We start from the raw sequence: 21070 nt of genomic DNA on the forward strand, positions 1-21070 counted from the left end.
CAGAGCTGCGCATGCGTTAGCTTCCCATTCTGCTGTTGTTAAGATTCAGGTAAACAGAACGTCCGTTGCTGAGCAACAGTGTGCTCCGTTAGTGTCTCCTCTATAGTTCGGTGGGCTCGGTGAGATTCGGGGCTGAAGTTGTAACATTGTTGCATTTTTCATTTGGTTCGGTTTGCGTCACACTGCACTTTATCAAACGCAGCAAACACTGTAAACACACGTCACGTGGTGGAAGCAGTCGCTTGTTGATTGGACAGAATATCAGAGGGAAACTCTCCGAAATAATGAAGCTCCACTACATTTCTACCGTGTTGGCTTCTCTGGTTCTGCTTTAGTGTTTGTCATATTTTAGAGTGTAGTATCTGAACATTCTATAACGTTCTATAAACTTTGATTTAAGATTTGTTATAAGGGATTCCTATGAACTTTACCCTACTTTTTCGGAAACATCTGGAAAGTGTTATCAGTGGGGCCTCTGAAATAGGGGTGTCCTTGTTGGCTCAGTTCCATGTGGATTGTAGCCATTGGTCAGAAGTCTTGTTCCCAACCCCCATCTATGACATGAGTTGATTGTGTAGCTAGGAAGGAAATGGAACAGTTTTCCAGCCTCTGCTTTGAGTTTTCCGACTGTTGTTTTAGTTGTGTGTGGATGTGAGGAAAACGAGAGGAGACAGCAGCTCCTGAATATCTCTGCTGCTTTGATTTGTACTGAACAGAATCCAGAGTGAGTCCAGCAGCCCCAGTGGACATCTGCTGGATTTCAGGACAAGAGAGGAATGGAGGAGGACAACCAGAACCTGGAGCAGCGGAGCAACAAGGTCCCCAGAAGACAAGCAGCAGACTGGGACTCTGATACCAGCCATGTTCAGGTCAGTGTTCAGGGGGGTATCGTACAAAAGTAGAATTTATAAATCCAGGATAACTGATAAAGCCAGGCTTGACCTAGTCTAATCTGTGCAGCCTGGCTTGGTGCGTTTCACGAAGGCCAAGTCAGGCTGAGGAGGAGAGACTAGGTCGAGTCAGGATGAGGAGGAGAGACTAGGTCGAGTCAGGCTGAGGAGGAGAGACTAGGTCGAGTCAGGATGAGGAGGAGAGACTAGGTCGAGTCAGGATGATGAGGAGAGACTAGGTCGAGTTAGGCTGAGGAGGAGAGAAGAGGTCGAGTCAGGCTGAGGAGGAGAGACTAGGTCGAGTCAGGATGAGGAGGAGAGACTAGGTCGAGTCAGGATGATGAGGAGAGACTAGGTCGAGTCAGGCTGAGGAGGAGAGACTAGGTCGAGTCAGGATGAAGAGGAGAGACTAGGTCGAGTCAGGCTGAGGAGGAGAGACTAGGTCGAGTCAGGATGAGGAGGAGAGACTAGGTGGAGTCAGGATGAGGAGGAGAGACTAGGTCGAGTCAGGATGAGGAGGAGAGACTAGGTCGAGTCAGGATGAAGTAATTCAGATAGATGAGCGTTCACATCTTTCCTCAACAGACTGCAAGGTTGATAACAGATTTACTGATGCTAAAATGGAGAATAATCATTGTTCATACTTTATACAGAGTGAGCAGCAGCTTCTTGTGGAAGTATGATAACGTCAAACACATTATTTGTAAAAAAGAAACACGGCCGCTGTAATGAAATGGCGAGAGAAAGCGTGGCAGACGATCACGGACCTAGGGCTGCAACTAACGATTATTTTAATAATCGATTAATCTGTCGATTATTTTTCTGATTTATCGATGAATTGGATAAAAAAACAAAACAAAAAAGCTATAATTTACATCAGCTCAATACATACATACTTGTTGTTTTAGTTACTAGTTGTGTAAAGGTAAGTAACCCAAAGAGCAGATACAGACAAAACACACAAACACACACACACACACACACACACAGCGCCTAGTGGGGCTCTCCGATGCTCGGAGGTGAGCCGGCCGCTGGAGGAGATGTGACGGTGAGGACCGGTTCAACGTCTTGGTCAGCGACATGAACTCGTAGCGGCCGTTGGAGCTTCCGAGCACCGGGCTTCCACCGCTGAGAACGGGGTTTTCAGCTTCAGGAGAAGGCATTTTAAAAGTTAATCCTACCAACGTAGACACTAGGCGTTATGTAGTTGACCTGCAGTGAATTGTCTGCAGTGCTGCACAGGTTGTTAGGGTTAGGGTTGTTGCCATGTTCCGATTGTTCTCATCTCAGTTTTGCCGAGACAAAATAGACATGCCATTTCAAAAATCTTTCATTTGTTGTCAGAAATATCATGTTTTCAAAAGCATCACACAAATTTTATGTGACATATTTACAGTAGGCAACTGACTGCAAGCAGGCCCATCTGGACACAAACCAGCAGGCTTATGTGCCGGGGCTGAGCCGCGGAGAGCCCCGGTCCAATTTAACCACTGGTCTCTCCGATGGTATTTCCTCTACCTCCGCTCTGCTCTGCTCTTTTTTTATTTTATTTTATTTTTTTTCCCTTTCGCTCCACGCTCAATTGGCGTAATAGTCACACGACACAACGAATCGATAATGAAATTTGTTGCCAACTTTTTTTAATAATCAAATTTTAATAATTTTATCGATTCGTTGTTGCAGCCCTACGCGGACCGACTGAATGTGTAAGCAGCCTAAAAATATACATTAACTGACCACTGCTCTGAACTGAACCCATCATAATCATACCATTCAAGGATTAGGTTACTAATCATTGGCACAAATTAACAGTTGTACTCTTTGCCTTAAAAGTAAGAAGAAGATAATGTTACTCAGGAAATTTACCATGAAGATCCATTTTCTACAACACTAGAATATGATGCATAAATATCTCTTTCACTCTGTTCCTCTCTCTCTCTCTCTCTCATGGGCTAAAATATAAATGTCCTAAGTCATATTAACTTCCACTGCTCACTTTTAATGCAAAGTGTACAACTGTTCATTTTTGCAAATGACAAGTGACTCATTGAATGGTTTCAGTTAAGAGCAGTAGTTCATAAATGTATATTTTTAGATATATCATTCAGTCGGTCCTCTATTATCTGCCACGCTTTTTCTCACGTGTTTGTTTTTACAGAGGCTGAGTTTCCTTCTCTACATATTATATGATTTGCTCCCTCGTATATATGGACATAGAACAGAAAGACACTGAAGACATTGGACTCTAAAATCTAGAAACTATAAAGAGAATGAAGTGATAAATATAATGCACACTGTAAACATGAATGTACACGCGGTCTCACACATGCACTTACTCCTACATTCTGGGATAGGAGATAAAACGCTTTAGCTTGTTTGCATTTCTGTAAACCAATCACAATCGTCTTGGGCGGCTCTAAGCTCCGGACGCAACGACTTTGGCTCTGCTTTATAGTCTCAGGAAGGAAGTTGTTTAGGTGGAAAATTTTCACCCTGATAGAAGAAACGCCATCTGCATGTTGACAGAGAGCAGACACACACACACACACACACACACACACACACACACACACACACACACACACACACACACACAGAGGTGCGGACAGAGCGAAGTTACTCTAGGATAAATAGGTTTGAAATTATTTTTACAACTGAAATTAATTACATCTGGTGATTTTCTGGTAAATGAACTGTCGTTGATTGAGGCTACTGTGCATGTAGCTTGTAGCTCCAGTTAATGACTTTTGTGGCTTACATTTTAGTAGTTACTTCAGTTTGAATGCAGGAGATACTTCACACTCTGAAGTCCTATGGATTGGTCACCTCATCAGCCCTTGCATTTTCTCCATTCAAACAGAACATTTGAATCTAGTAAAACATGGTAAACTATAATTCTCTCCCACCTCCCATTAGTTCTTCTAACCCTTGTATCATTATCTCTGCATGTTTCCCCCTTGGGTCTACCAAAGGAGCCCTCAGCAGACGTCAAGCTGGCGACCGGAGCAGGAAAGAAGGGCAAGAAGGCCGAGGAGGAGGAGCAGCCTGCAGCTCCTCCTGCAGCTGCAGCAGTGAAGGAGGAGGAGGAGGAAGAGGAGGAGTATGTGGTAGAGAAGGTGTTGAACCGCAGAGTGGTGAAGGGAAGAGTAGAGTTCCTGCTGAAATGGAAGGGGTTCTCTGAGTAAGTATGAGTCTATAATATTAATACTTCGTGTTCTTTCCTGATATATATATATACAGTATATATATCAGGAATAGGCAATTAGAGTGAGAATGTATTGCCTAAAAACAAAGCCTGAGGAGATTTTCTTTTGTCTGCACTCACCTTTCCAGTGAGGATAACACATGGGAGCCGCAAGACAACCTGGACTGCCCCTACCTCATCACCGAGTACATGCAGAAACACAAGGAGAAGGAGGAGAAGAAGAAGGAGGGAAACAGGAAAGTTGACAGTGAGGCCTCGGGAGACTCAGAAGAGCGAGGGAGCAAGAGGAAGAAGGGGGAGGTGAGCGAAGGAAAGAGGTTACTCCAGACTGAAGAGTCCCAGAAATCTAATCTCAATATGAATGAATATTAATACAGTGCAAAAAAGGGAGGAATTTAAAAGATTTATTAAAAATCTGATAATAACATATATATATATATATATATATATATATATATATATATATATATATATATATATATATAACAATAACTTATTTCACTAGTAAATTGCTGTTAAACGACAAAAACAGATGAGAAAAGGGTATTTTACAATAACTTTGAATGCACCACGAGGTTTACCCGTTTCAAGTTAACTTAACATTTAGGATATATTGTGCAGCCCTAGCTCCAACTGTTAATTTGTGCAAATGATTAGTAACCTAATCCTTGAATGGTATGATTATGACGGTTTCAGTTCAGAGCAGTGGTCAGTTAATGTGTGTGTGTATATATATATATATATATATATATATATATATATATATATATATATATATATATATATATATATATATATATATATATATATATTTATTTTTAACATTTATTAAAACAAGATCCTTGACAAGGCGTCTCACACAACATGGTACAGAAACAGGTAGTATTGACATGCACTTATATACCCAATAATCAACATGCTACTACGAACACACAGGAAGTGAGAGGTTGCTTTCCTAATTGCAAGTCCCCGGTCCTAATTCAGCACACTATTCTCTTGCCAAATACTGTATGACAGGCAACCATCTCTCTAAATAAATAACCATCCTGAATTGTAGTTTTGCAGTTATACTTTCCAGACAATTGACAGCTTTGACTCTTTGGGACCACTGGTCTAGGGTGGGTGGGTGGGGCTTAAGCCAGTTTCTCGTAATCATTTTATGTGCTACTGACACCGGAGCTCTGAGCATATACAGTTTGTTTTCTCCCAACCCTCTTAAATGCATGTTCCCTAAAATTAATCTCTGTGGTTCAACTAATATGTTCAACCCTACTATCTCCCCAGTTACTCTCATTACCTCCTTCCAGTATATTTGTATTTTTGGGCAGTCCCAGAAGATGTCTGAGAAATACCCAATTATTCCACACCCTCTCCAGCACAGGGGGCTAGACCTCTTGTCCTAGCCATATATAAAAAAGGGTGTTTTGAAATACAGCATTCTCAACTTCCAGGCAAATTCCCTCCAATTTGGACTATTTAGGCATTTATGCCAAGACACCTGGACTTTTCCCAATCATCCTCCGGAATAATGGTATCGGCCTCCAGTTCCCATTTATTTTTCACATCTAATGTATTATCTGCCAAATCCAAGCGAATTCTGTTGTATAGACTAGAAATTATTCTACTTGTATGCTTTTTATCCTCCACCGCTTCGATCCAATACTGTTCAAAATTAGACATTGAATTTTTAATTTTGCCCCATTCTTTATGTGTCGTCAAATAATGCCATATTTGAAAATACCTAAACAATTCGTTAGGCTCAGTTCCATATTGGGTTTGAAGTTGTGAAAAAGCCCTGAGTGTCGTACCTTCAAATAGTTGATTTACTGTGGTCAGACCTTTCCCTGCCCATCCCACAAATCCTCTGTCCATTTTTGCCGGTAGGAAGTCACTAATGGAAGCTATATTGGTTGCCCTAGATAAAGATAGTGGCAAATTCAACATTTTTTTCATCTTTGTCCATACCCTTAGGGTATAGATTACCCATTCATTTTGTATCTTTGTATTATTGTATTATGTATTTTTTGCCACACCTTTGCCTCCATAAAAGGGAGTGTCAAGATTAATACCTTAATTACAGAACTTTGTTCTATCTGTACCCATTTTGTGTCCTCATCAAGCCTAATCCATGAGATCAAAATTCGTAATTGTGAAGCCCAGTAGTAGCTCCGTAGATGAGGTAAAGCTAAGCCACCCTTCCCTTTAAATGATTGCAAGACTTTCAGTCATACCCTGGGCCTTTTATTCTGCCAGATGAATTTAGAAATAAGCCTATCCAGGAATTTAAATGTAGATATTGGGACCGTTATAGGAAGAGAGCAAAAGAAAAACAGCAGTCTCGGCAGTACATTCATCCTGATAGTCTCCACCCTGCCTACTAAAGACAAGGGGAGCATTTCCCATGTTTCCAGGTCTTTTTTTATCTGAAAGATAAGTTTATCGTAATTAGCTTTGTATAATTGAGAGGAGTTAGGCGTCAGGATAACCCCCAGGTACCTGAAGCCCGTTCTTGACCATCTGAATTTTGTCTCCTTTTCCAACTGTTTAGGCCTTTCACCTGATATCATTATTGCTTCAGATTTCCCTTCGTTAACCTTGTACCCCGAGACCTCCCCAAAGTTCCTCAGACATTGCAGGAGCGCAGGAATAGACGATACCGGGTTTCTAATAAACAAAAGAACGTCATCTGCAAACAACGATATTTGTGTATCTCACCCCCTCCATCTATTATCCCTTCAATTTGGTCATTCTTTCTAATCATTTCTGCCAGCGGCTCTATACCCAATGCAAATAAGATAGGGGAGGCTGGGTTTCCTTGTCCAACACCTTTCTTAAGTTCCAAAAATTCAGAACAATATCCATTCACCCGGACTCTGGATATTGGGTCCTTGTTTATAGTATTAATCCACCTAATAAATGTTGCATTATATCCCATCTGTTCCTTAGTAAAATTGAAATATGCCCAATCGACCCTGTCGAACGCTTTCTCAGCATCAAGGCTAAGAAGCATTGACGGGTGGGTATAGTCTCTTGTTAATGACTGTAAATTTAAAGCCCTTCTAATATTATTTGCACTATGCCGACCTGGTATGAATCCAGTCTGGTCAGGATTAATTAATTAGATATTTCTGCATTCTGTGTGCCAGTATGGAACTAAGAATTTTGACATCAATACCTAGGAGGCTAATTGGCCTGTATGAGCCACACTCCAATTGGTCCTTCCCCTCTTTATGAATAATGGTTATTATAGCCTCTGACCAGCTCTTGGGTGGGTCATTTTCACCTAAGGCATAGTTAAAAACCACACAAAGTTTTGCTGTTATCTCGTTCATGAACGTCTTGTAAAATTCGCAGGGGAAGCCATCCATCCCAGGGGACGTATTGTTCTTCATAGATTTGATGGTCTCTCTTATTTCACTTTCCATAGTTGGGGTTGTTAGTTGTATTGCCTCTGCCTCTGTTAGTTTTGACAGCTTAATCTTTTTAAAGATTTCCCTCAACTCAGCCGTCTTATTAGACCCTTCCGGTGCGTCGTAAAGGTTTTGATAAAATGATTTAAATGCCTTCGCCACTTCTGCTGGGTGAGAGACTTCAGCTAAGGACGTGGGGTGTTGTATTTTGGACACTATACGATTTGACTGCTCTTTTCTCAGCTGAAAGGCCAGTAGGCGGCTCGCTCGATTCCCCATCTCGTAATATCTCTGATTTGTGTATCTGAGCGCACCCTCGGCTTTGTGCGTAAGTAAATCACCTAAAGTATCCCTGCAACCTTGAAGTTGTATCCACGTACTAGGGTCCCTGGTGGCTTTGTGCTCACGTTCTAATCTTTTAATGTCACTTTCCAATTGTGCTTCCTTTTCAAGTTTCTGTTTATTTAATTTGACTGCTATTTAAATACATTTACCTCTCAGCACCGCCTTCGCCCCATCCCAAAGAATAGAGGGGGAGACTGACCCATTATCGTTTATTGCAAAGTATTCTTCTATCGTTTCTTTTAATTTTTTTTTAATCGCTGGATCTGTAAGCATGGAAACATTCAATCTCCAGTATTTAAAGTGCCTGTAAAAGCCTAGATTTAAAGTCATTTTTACTGGGGCATGGTCAGACAGGGTAATAGGTTCTATAGTACACTCTTCCACCATATGAAGACACAGTTTGGAAATACAAATCATATCGATCCTGGAATATGACCCATGTACGTTGGAAAAGAAAGTGAAGTCCCTCGTTTTGTTATTTTTAGCTCTCCAACTATCAATTGGTCCCAACTCTTCCAGCATGTATTTTGCCGTTTTAGATTTTTTATTAGGGGGTCCATGTACCACGGGCAGTTTGTCTAATTTTAAGTTTAGTACACAACTGAAGTCGCCCCCTAGAATAATTATTTTAGCTTTATTTATCATTTTTATTATTTATCTTTAGCTTCCTTCGCCAATATGGATGATACTTCTTTAAAAGAATTAGGATCATCTTCATTTGGGGCATAACTATTCATAATGGTTAAGTTAGCCCACCTAGTGTACCTATGATCATGATATATCTGCCCTGTTTGTCCTTCACTTCCCTCTGTACAGATAAACTGACTGTTTGACTGATCAAAATCGCTACTCCTCTTTTCCTGCTATTTGAGCAAGATGCAAAAAACACCTGCTCAACCCATTCTCTCCTCAATTTCTTATGTTCTGCATCGCTCAAGTGGGTTTCCTGTAACATAGCTAATGAGCATTTGTGTTTTTTTAGCTGTCCCAATATCTTTCTTTTTATCGGGTGGATAAGCCCTTTAACATTGTAACTGACGATCTCTAGATTCAACATAAGGTAACATTGTTTCCGTACAATATTTCCATCTATCCCCTTAAGGAATTCTTCCTCCTATCAAAACACCTCTCTGTGTTGTTTGACCACTCTTGCATATCACACCTGTGTGCAGACTTTACAAACATAGATAGAACAAAATCAACATTTCAAACTCCCAAAAGCCCAGCTGGTCTCAAAAGTGTACCCAGCCCCTGCTGTATTGTAGGCAGAGAGTTGTGACTCCTAACCCTCTCGGGGGAGCCGGCACCAAGTGCCCTCCAATCCACAAACCAAAGAGGAATATATGTCTCTTGGTTAGAAAGTAACTGCATCATGAGTCTCCTCACCATGAAAACAGAAAAAAGTGGGAGAGTTTAGCACTTCCTCAACCTCTTATTTACTCATAAATTAAATGATAGTCTTTGTACAGTGTGGTTAACTGTTACAGGAACATCACAACGGAAGAAGTCTAGGTCTGTAACACCTTAATTGTCATCGTGGTATATAGGCCTAGTTATACTCAAATATAATAGCTTAATAACCTGTGTTCCGTGTTCTCCCCACAGAAAGGGCAACCCAGTGTACAAAGGATATTACTCGGTATTCCACATTTGTTTATTTTCTCACAAAGGGTAAACAGGTAATAAACCTGAAATAATAAGAAATGCAATGTTTCAATGTTTCATGTGCATACTACAAACAGCACAGCTCCCCAGTTCTTTACCTCAATAGACTAATAACAATAAGAAACAATAAATAACATTAATCAAATACAAATATATAATACTATTATTAATATACTATAATAACAATAATAATCATTTCATAATTTTCATGTACACGCTTCACACTTCAAACATTATGCACCATATTTAAGTCCTACCAAAAGCCTATGCAAGATGCATGCAGTATTTCTGCTAGCAGCTGGAAACTACAGCTCCCAAAATGCCCCGCGGTAAACCAGGAAGTAAAACGTTATTTACCTTAAATACCGGTTCGCGATTCATACTTCATCAGACATTTATAAAGTTAAATACCGGTCCGTGATTCATACTTCATCAGACATTTATAAAGCTAAAGAAAGTAAACACGAATGGACACGTATGGTGCAGCAATGTTATAAGTCTAAATGTTAGCTTTATGTCCCGCAGCTTCGCCACCTCGTCAACTTCTAACTTTTTGGAGCATAGCATTATCTTTATCAGTTAACTACACTGCTTAGACCTACCGGAGCATAGCGTCATCTTTAACATGCAACGGACGTAAACACGGTACAACAGCATAGCATGGCGACAGCAGGCAACATGAAGCGTACATCATAAAAGCAGACAAGAAAACATTTTAAATGAAGAGAGCTTACCAAGTGGCTGCACAGCGGGTTGAAAGTCATTACAAACTAAATGCATCTCGCGCTTCCTTTTCACGTAGTAAACACTGGTCATATGTACTCACAGCACACTCCTCTTAAAGAGGCACTACACTATTGGGCTGCTAAACCGCACACGTTTCTCCATAAGGGTTACTTGTGGCATTTGTAGCTCTGGTTTAAGGTAACCATTTGATTAAACATGTAAATAAGAAATAACAAAACTTCACAAATGACAGAACTCCACAGAAAACACAACAACCTGTGTGTATTTACTGTCCCCTCTCAGTCTTACATTAGAGTCCGCAAATCCGCATCTGACAGCGACTCATCTCCTTTTCTTCCTTTCCGCACGTCCTGCCATGACTCCCTGGAGAGCTCCTGCTCCATTTTCTCTCTCTCGCTCACCTGCACGGAAATCCCCAGCTCCCGGAGCGTAGGCAGCTCCTCGATCAGCGTTGGGAATGCTTTAACTCCTGTCTTCAGGTTGATTCTCAGCTTTGCTGGGAAGCGACATTTGGCCTGGATCCCTTCTTCCTTCAGCTGTTTTATCACCGCGCTGACCTTCGCCCTCTTCATCTGCACTGCTGGCAAGTAATCCTGGTCAAAGTATATAACTTTACCCTCAAACGTGACTTGCTTCTGAGCCCAGGCTTGTCATAACACCGCTTCTTTCACCGTGTAGTCCAGAAACTTTACAATGATGGAGCGTGGCGCCGCTGAGTTGGCTGGTTTAAGCCCCAAAGATCTGTGCGCCCTCTCAGTTTGTAGGTTCAAGTCCGACGGCAACTGCAGCGTAGGCTTGAGGAGTTGTTTTACAAAGCTCGCCATATCACCCCTCTCACTTTCTTCAGGGACCTGATGAATTCTCAGGTTGTTACGGCGCATACGGTTCTGAAGATCGTCACATAGGTTAGTGAGGGCCGCCTCAACAGGTGCCAGAGCACCCTGTCATGGCGCCGGCTAATATCTCCCGCGGCACCAGCCCTGTCCTCCACCTCTGCAGTTCTTTGCTCCAGGACCCCTACTCGCTGTTTCAAGTCTTTTACTGATTCTTCTAGCCTGGAAAGCGATGCTTTCGTCTCAGTAAACGAGTCTTGAGATTCTTTCCTTAATTCTCTCAGCTCCCGGAGAATCTCCACCATACCTTCGTTGTCGCCTGTCTCGGCTGATGCGGGCGGCGCTCCTTTTTTCCCTTGGTGTTTCTCCTGTGAATCTTGTATTTTCCCGGTGTTCCTAGCCAGTCTATTCATACTCCTAGTTGCTCAGAGGACTTAGATTGTTCCAGCTGCATTCAAACTGTTTATAAACTTTGCAAAATAACTAACCACGACTAACTTTTGAGGGAGCGAACACCCGACACGTGTCTCAAAACATGGCGTCACCGGAAGTCTGTAAATGTATATTTTTAGGCTGCTTACACATTCAGTCGGTCTGTGATCGTCTGCCTCGCTTTCTCTCGCTGTTTCATTACAGCGGCCGTGTTTCCTTTTTATAAATAATGGGCCTCATTCACCAATATCTTCCTAAGTTTTCTCTTAAATATGTTCTTAAGAAAGTCCCTGAGAAAAGTCTACGTCGGATTCATGACGTGTTCTTAAGGTGCTGACACACCAAGGAGATTATCGGCCGTTGGACAGTCTGGCGAGGTCAGTGACTCGAGTCTGTTCGGTGTGTCCCGTGCCGTCGTCAGTCTGGGGGGCTGTCGGCGTTCATTTTCGCCGACCTGACATGTTCAGTCGGTGGCAGGGCAGTCGGGACTCACCGGGAAATGGCGAGCGGAATGAGCGTGACTAGAGTCTCTCAAAATCTGACGAAAATCTTTTAAACTGACCTTTGTTGATCTGAAATGAAGACAGATTCAGCAACTGCACGGCCTATTTCTCTCTTAAAATGTTTTCAGAAACACCTTTCAGTGAACTATTTTAGTACAACATGAGATCGTATTCTGAACGGCCGCCATGACAGTCTGGCTTTGAATTTCCGGAGAAAACAAACCCATGTGACGCGTTCGTCCAATCAGCTGCTGGTTGTCATTTCTTGGGCAACAATACAGAGTAGCGGCGCCTGCTGCTATGGAGACGTATTACGTTTCTCAAGTCGGTGTCGCCTCAGTGTGTCCCGGGGCAGTTTTTTGGACCTCGGGACCAGACTGATCATCTCGACTGGCTTTTCTGTCAACAGTCGGCCGTCTGCTTAGTGTGTCCTGGCTATTAAACAACAGAATTGTTCGCACCTGTGTTCTTGTTATTGATGAATCCCACATCTTCGTAATGATGAAATTAAAGCACCTGCCAGTTGTTCCTAATTAGCATAAGAAAATGCCCCCTAAATTTCCATATAAGGACATGACATTTCCTGTGCACCTCCGGGGAAGCGGTAGACTGCGTTCAGGAGATGGTTGTCAGAGTCGCAGATGACTTGTACATTGCAGTGGTGGAGGAAGTACTGAATCTCAGTACTTAAGTAAAAGTACAAATATCCAGACATATTTACTTTAGTAAAAGTAGAAGTAGCCTTCCACAATGACAACCCTACTTGAGTAAAAGTAAAGTTATTCACTTAAACTTATTTGCATATTACCATTTTACATGGTAATATGTCCACTACCACACACAAGGCCTGGCTTTTAAAAACAGTTCCTATCCTAACCAGCTTAAAACAGAAATATGTTGTTAGAATCAGAATGCGGTTGGTTTTATTCATGGATGTATTTTAAGACGGTTTTATTTTCTTTAACCGTGTAAGCAAATAAAGTTCATGAAACAGCGGAAATGGGGAGGAGATGTGAAGAGGTCCAGCCAAATAAATAAGATATGAACGCGTCTTATGCAGCCTGGCGGAGGAGTAAACGACGCTGTGGAGAGAAATAGATGGCAACTATGATTTAAAATCGGGAATAATAAAAAACAAACATTTTCATTTTCACTTTTACCGGAGGCTGTATTACCGAGGGTCAGTGGCGCTGCGGCCGGGCTCTGGAGCACCGGAGTCGGCTTGGAAGGATCGGCGGTGCCCCATATATACTGTATCTATGGCAACCAAACTTCAGTGGTGAGACAAACTTGTGAACTCGCTCTTCCTCATCCTGACTCCACCTAGTCGCTCCTCCTCATCCTGACTCCACCTAGTCTCTCCTCCTCATCCTGACTCGACCTAGTCTCTCCTCCTCATCCTGACTCGACCTAGTCTCTCCTCCTCATCCTGACTCGTCCTAGTCTCTCCTCCTCAGCCTGACTCGACCTAGTCTCTCCTCCTCCCGATCGACCTTCCTCATCCTGACTCGACCTAGTCTCTCCTCCTCAGCCTGACTCGACCTAGTCTCTCCTCCTCAGTCTCTCCTCCTCAGCCTGACTCGACCTAGTCTCTCCTCAGTCGCTCCTCCTCAGCCTGACTCGACCTAGTCGCTCCTCCTCAGCCTGACTCCGGATTTCCACAGCGTGCGTAACGGCTGCAGCGCGGCTCTGCTGCGTGCTCCGCCGTCCGTCAATACCCACCAGGTCCGGATTTGTTGCGGCACAGCTGCGGCCATGACTGACAGCTGTAGTCACGAGGACCCACAAGTTCTCGCAAATTCACGTAGAATAGAACCACAAAACCAACAGCAGTTTGTTTCCATCCAGAGGAGTAGAGGGAAAACAACTCTGTGCTGTGTTTTCAAGGTGTAGTGCAGGGAAATATGATCCACCGTGAGCACGGTGTATTTTATTTTGAAAATTAACAGGATGTTTATTTTGTTTCTGTGCCAGAGTTCTTGTCTTGATCCTGCCGGTAGCTAGCTCGGCCTGGTAGATGCCGACAACAATCTCCGGAGCGCCCGGTCTGGCCATCTCCTCCGGGATGTCATGAGCCGCCTGGAAGGCTCTCGTAACGGCTGTGTTGTATCGTAGTCCTGTATTGATTAGTTCAGTGTGGCTGTACTTGTATAAATATACACCGACAGGAGAGCTAGTAGCCGCTGCACAATCGTGCACCGCCATCTTTGTTGACATTAGTGAATGTGTAGCGTTCCAATGCGTGTTTGAAGTAATTTAAATACTCGATAATGCCAATTTGCACATCGTTAACACAACAATAACGATATTATCGTAGACGATTTATATCGCCCACCCCTACTGTCTGTCTGTCTGTCTGTCCATCTGTTATGCACATTGGCTTTTGTCGCTCTAGCCGCTGGCCCCTCCCCCTCTCACCCTGAGGACCAGAGACAGAGGGCAGCGGAGCTTTGGCAACTAAAATGTGACATACACCTCAGACCCACAAAAATGTGCAAAGTTGCACTTTGGACTGTCTTTGACTTTGAATAAACAAACGACAATTCCCGAATTTAATTTTTACGTTAATCTTGATCGCTATAGCTACGCGAGTACTTTCGGCACAAAGGCACTCTAAAACTTGCCCCGACCACGGCCGTTTTAGCTCAGGGGACGCTTGTAGTACGTAGCTGCGGCTTCTCCGTGTTGCCTGCACTCTGATTCATGTTGGGGTTTTTTCTATCGAAAGTACTCGCGTATCTATAGCGATCAAGATTAACGTAAAAATTGGCCGGAATTCTCCTTTAAGGACGTTTCAGAATCCCACACATGCAAAGCATAACCACAGACAACAAGTGGCAGACAGAGCGTGATGCCACTTATAGGCAGGCTATCTATCTTATAAAGCGAGACGTATCTGTATATACAGTATGTGTGTCCGTGTTTGGGGGGGGAAGGTAACCTGCACATCAGCAGACGCCACATGCAGGACGCTTTAGAACAGCGGGGGGGACTCTTTTCCTGATATTGTATTAAATTGCTGTGAGCTGGCAGAACATAACGTAATCTCTGAGATTATTCCTTCAGAGTTGAACCGGGCAGATACATCAGTTTTCATCAGACTCACCCTGGGTCGGGTTGACGATCCGACACGGGACAACACCGTCTCTCTCTCTCTCTCTCTCTCTCTCTCTCTCTCTCTCTCTCTCTCTCTCTCTCTCTCTCTCTCTCTCTCTCTGTATTTCTATTTCTATTTCTCTGCGTTCACACACACACACACAGTCCGGTTCTGGTGGTTGATGAACACAGATATGTGCTGATTAGCTCTCATAACGGGCCAGATGGGTAGCACACTGCCATGAGTCCATGACGCTAATGTCTGATTACTCCACATTGTCATTGTGATATTTTGTGATTACATTCTGAATCTGCAGCATTTTCTGTCAGGTAAATATAGTAATAATGTCTTCCTCTGATGCTACTGTAGAAGTAGCCTACACTATAAGTCAGTAGTAGGCTATACAGTGGAGGTGCATATTAAGTGGTGTGGGTTCTGTAAGTAATTTTGGGGTAAAATTTTTTTTTTTTTTGGTTTTGATGAATTCTACAAGCAGCAATACTACAGGCCAAGTAATCGCCCGTTCCAAACAGGCACATTTTCAACGGGCACTGCACTAGTTTGTTTAAAATTTAACGAGCAATTTGTTTTTTAGCAAAATACTGAAAGCAGCAGAACTGAGTAGGCTTCATTTTAATATCTGTTAATTTATCACAAGTTATATCATTATCGCGATATTCAACAACATTACGGCATATCGCATATTTTCCTCATATCGTGCAGCCCTAATAACTACGCTGAAATTGTGTCAGATGCTGCCTAGTGTCGCAATATTTTCATCTGTATGTGTCAACTTTCATTCTAATTTGTTTAATATGTAAATATTTTTTTCTTTCTAAACTATCTGATAATGTTGTGTAGTCATTGTTTTCACCTTCATTTGACTAGTTTATAACTGAACCCATTATTACTAAACCTAGCCATCACGCACCGCACCGTCACATCCTGCGCCACACACCACCACCAGTAAATTCTCAACCTGTGGGAAACACTGAGAAGAGCCCGATGGCTTCCATAGTAACATGTCTGCAACCAGAAGAACTTTATCTTTATTTAGACATCAAATTAATGTATGTATTTCAAAAGGTTTGAATGGGATTTAAAGGATGAAAAATACCCAGAATGTATGAAAGGTTTGTGTTATTTTAAAGTTACCATGGGATTTCTAACTGAAAGTAAAACTGAAGAGAGTGTGCAAATGATTTAGTTTTTAAATTACCAATCATTTGAATGTGGAAACTTGCCTGAAAAATGTTGAATATTTCTGAACTTATTAAAGTTATGAAAAGTACATTTGCTTCCATAATAACATGTCTGCAACCGGCACATATTTTCCTTCATGTTGTCATAAATTATTGTATGAAGAGTGAAAATTGTGAGTGAGAGCAAGTCCAGGGTTTAAGAAGGTTGTTCACTAACTGTCTGTCTCTCTCTGTTTGTCTGTTGCTATAGAAACAGAGAGGAGGAGAGGGACCCAAACGCCACCACTGTCAACGCTGTGACAAATCCTTCACAACATCTGGATATTTAAAGATTCATCAGAGAGTTCACACTGGAGACAATCTACACAGCTGTGATCAATGTGGGGCAGCTTTCACACTACAGAGTACCCTAAAAGGTCATCAACGCATTCACACTGGAGAGAAGCCTTACAGCTGTGATCAATGTGGTACAACATTTTCTAGGAGTGATAGCCTTAAATTGCACCGACGTGTTCACACTGGAGAGAAGCCTTACAGCTGTGATCAATGTGGGGCAGCTTTCACACTACAGAGTACCCTAAACAGTCATCAACGCATTCACACTGGAGAAAAGCCTTACAGCTGTGATCAATGTGGTAAAACCTTTTCTAGGAGTGGTAACCTAGAAATCCACCGACGGCTTCACACTGGAGAGATGCCGTACTGGTGTGAACAATGTGGAGAAACGTTTTCTCAGAGTAGTCACCTTAAAATCCACCAGCGCGTTCACTCTGGAGAGAAGCCGTACTGGTGTGAACAATGTGGGGAAACGTTTTCTCAGAATGCTCACCTTAAAAAACACCAGCGCGTTCACACTGCCTCGTTGTGAACATGTTTCAGAGCCAAGCGGTTTCCTCCTGCCTCCTCCTCATGCCCTGATAGCTGTGTTGTTATTTTCTGATCTTCTCTCCACATTGAAGGCTGACCAGCAGTAACTTTATCTTCTGAACAGCATGTATGTTATCCTGGCTACGACTACACATTACACTCCCTCCCTTTGAAGGGATTTATTCCACTCAAAATCATTTAGTTTTCCTGTAATAACATATTCTGAGTTCAGGGTTCAACTGCTAGCGCTTTTTAACTAATGCTGCGTTTGTTGTTCTTAAATAATCACCTGGTAAATACAATTTACAAAAATTCCCATCACTCTTTACTAAGGTGATGTCAGATTGTTGAAATATTCAGTTTATTGTCATTGAATACGAAGAAAATAAGCAAACCTTCATAACTGACCATCTTTAATCAGAACATGGCTGCTGCTGCTGCTTAAAAAATGACTTGAACAATTAATGTGTTTAAACTGCGTCTGTACCGCCGCCATCTTGGGACAGACAACTGATCTTAAAGACTCAGAAAAAGATTGTTGTACTGCTTTTGGATGTTCATGTGAAAGAAATGCTAAACTAAGCAACATGGAATAACATTTCACGGATGAAAAATGTGTTTTACAATATTATACTATTACTGAAGTGTTGAATTTAATATCACAAAAGTTAACATTAATACTACTTTTAAGCTAACAGTAAGTTAAGTGACTGTCCTGATACTGAATTGAGCTAATGCTAGCTTGTGTCAGGTCATGTATGTTGTATTTAAGTGATTATTAATATCTCAGTAAGATGCTGAAAACGATGTTTGTTATGTGTGTCACTGAACGGTTCCTCGTATCATTCCCCATAGACCCCCATGTGAAAAAATCCAGACTTTACATCAGAAATATATAAATGTTTACAGCCTGGTACAAAAAAAGGGTTTTGGTCTATGAAGCTAATTTCACACTTCATAACAACTGTTTATTTAACTCACCTGTTTAAGTTGTATCAAGGCTTAAATCAGCAGACTGTCACTAGCTTCAAAATATTTTGAAAAAGTTTGGTAAAAATACACGCATTTTTTATTTGATCAACTATCCTGTATTATAAATTCATGTCTGGCATTTGTAGTCAACCACTTGAAAATCAGTTGGAAATTCAGCGAGCATTTGGCTAATTCTGGGATTTTTAACCCATGTACAATCATTTGTTTTATTAATTTGATCTGTCCTCTTCTTAAATAAACTGAATTGAATTGAACTTTGACATTTAGTTTCTTCTTTTTTTACATGTTTATTCTTTTTTATGACACTCTTATAACATCATACTTCAGTTTATCACAAATATGAAGGAAGGGTAAAAACTCGTGAAAAGTAACTAGAAAATGCATTTCCTGCAGAAAATGCTTGTGAATGCTGAAAAACTAAATTGCTAAAGTTTAACTAGATTGCTGGCTTTAATGCGAAAGAAGGGGACGCAGTAAGAATAGTTGGAAAATTTGTAATAGTATTAAATAGTTTATATTTCTTTAACATGTTAACACCAAACATGTATGATACTAAGCAGACTCACTAGAGCTGTGTCATCAGCAAATTTAATAAAGTGCCTGTTTTGTAAAGTGCTAGTGCATGAATTTGTGTATAGAATAAATAGTAAAGGAGATAGAACACATCCTTGTGGAGAGCCTGTGGATGTCATGGAATCAGACAGAGATGAGCCCACTCTGACCCGCTGGACTCTACTGGTAAGAAAGTCCATGATCCAATAATAATACCTGTATCAAGATAGAATTCACTGGATCAAATGTCTGCAAGAATCTTAGGTTGCATGGTGTTAAAAGCAGATGAAAAGTCCACAAATAGAATCTTGGCATGAGTCTTTGGTTTCTCAACATGAGTGTGCAAAAGGTGCATTAATGTCAGAATTGCATCATCCACCCCCCTGGAGGCTTGATAAGTGAATTGCAGGGGGTCCATAAGATGGTGGGTTTGGGATACAATGTACCTCTTTACCAGACGCTCCAGGCACTTCATGACCAGTGATGTCAGCGCTATTGGTCGGAAGTCATTGGACTCTGTGGGTCTTGGCAGTTTTGGCACGGGTACAATTGTAGATGATTTCCACAGGTTAGGGACTTTACAGAGGTTAAGAGAGGAGTTGAAAATGTCAGTGAACACAGGGGCTAACTGTTCTGCACAGTGCTTAACGATATTACCACAAATTTGGTCCTGGTCTTGATCCCCTGCCATGCCTCACGGGAGTTGCCTGACACCAGGGTTGCCTCAATCTTCTGTCTGTAACTGTACTTATCCAGCTGTATTTGTCTTTTAATCTGTCTCTGTATGTCCCTTTTGGCCGTGTCATCCTGATTCCAGTGTGCTTTTTTCTTTTCAATTATAAGATGCTTTAATTTACTGGAGATCCAGGGCTTGTCGTTTGGAAAGATTTTAGTGGTTTTTATGGGTATGACTGTGTCTACACAAAAATTGATGTAGTCAGATATTGTTTCTACCTGTTCATTTATGTCAGGGAATTTAAAAATGTCAATCAAAACAACCCTGCAGGGCCATAATGCTGTCATTGTTCCATATTTTAACTAAGCTTGTGGGAGAGATTGAACATAATGTCCAGTGCCCTGTCAAAGTTTGCCTTTGGGTGAATGTATACAACAGTAAAAAAATATCTGAGGAAACTCTCTGGGCAGATAGGAAGGCTGAAGGGAGACGCACAGCAGTTCAATATCAGGGGTACATAAGCTCTCTCTCACCACCACTGTGGACACCACTCGTCCCAGATGAGTAGACAGACCCCCCCCCCCACGGGTCTTCCTAGTGATTGTAGGGTCCCAGTCAGTCCTGAACACAGAGAAACCAAGGGGTCCCACCTCGCTGGACGTGATGTTGTTGTCCAACCATGTCTCTGTGATAGCCATGACACAGGCGTTAGTCCGGTACTCGTGCAGGTGGTGGATATTTGCAGTCAGCTCATCGGTTTTCGCTTTTAGGGACTGGGCGTTGATGAGCAGCGTGACGGGCAGAGGAAGTTTGTTTTTTAGTCTCTTCAGTCGTCGGTGAATACCCCCTTTTGATCCTCGTTTGCGTTTTGTCCGGGTAGTCCATTTCTTTGGGTAGGTCCTTAGATAGTTTGGTTTGGAGTTTACTACGGCTGCATGATCCGTAGATAAACGATCACGTATCAGAAGGATAAATTCTCTGCTATATTAGATTTCACCCGCCACGCCAGTGACATGGTCATGATGGAGTCCATGGGCGAGACAGTCTTTTAAAATCACTATAAGCAGCCCGATCGTACACCAATAAGCCAAGTCCATGGTTGCTTTTAGTGCAGTGCGGTATTAGGCGCATCCATACATATAAACAATATAACACTCACGGTAACGGACAAATAAACAAACAAGTACCAGACGCCAGAGGCAGCAGGGCATCCACAGTGCAGCGCCCCTGCACAGTTTACTCATAAAACGGTGTGAAGACAGATTATCCTCCTGGTACAAGTTGCAACGACCCTTTTTTTGGGGGCTTTTTCCCTTTATTGTGAAGTGACAGTGGATAGACAGGAAAGGTGGGAGAGATGGGGGACGACACGCAGCAAAGGGCCGCAGGTTGGACTCCAACCCGGGCCGCTGCAGAGGACCCAGCCTACATGGAGCACACGCTCTTACTGGACATCTGAGAAACTAATCTTTAGTTTAGTTTGGTCACTTTTTATTTCACTTTTATTCTGCTCAACCTGAGGCAGATTATTTTGATGATTAAGACTGTCGGCCACTGTAGAAATCAGCTGGGACAGCCAACCAACACACAAACTGGGAGTACAAACTTTAATTAATGTTGACTTTGTGAATATTATATCTGAACTTTTAGCTT

This window comes from Sander lucioperca, chromosome 1 (assembly GCF_008315115.2).
Source record: "Sander lucioperca isolate FBNREF2018 chromosome 1, SLUC_FBN_1.2, whole genome shotgun sequence".
Taxonomy (NCBI): Eukaryota; Metazoa; Chordata; class Actinopteri; order Perciformes; family Percidae; genus Sander; species Sander lucioperca.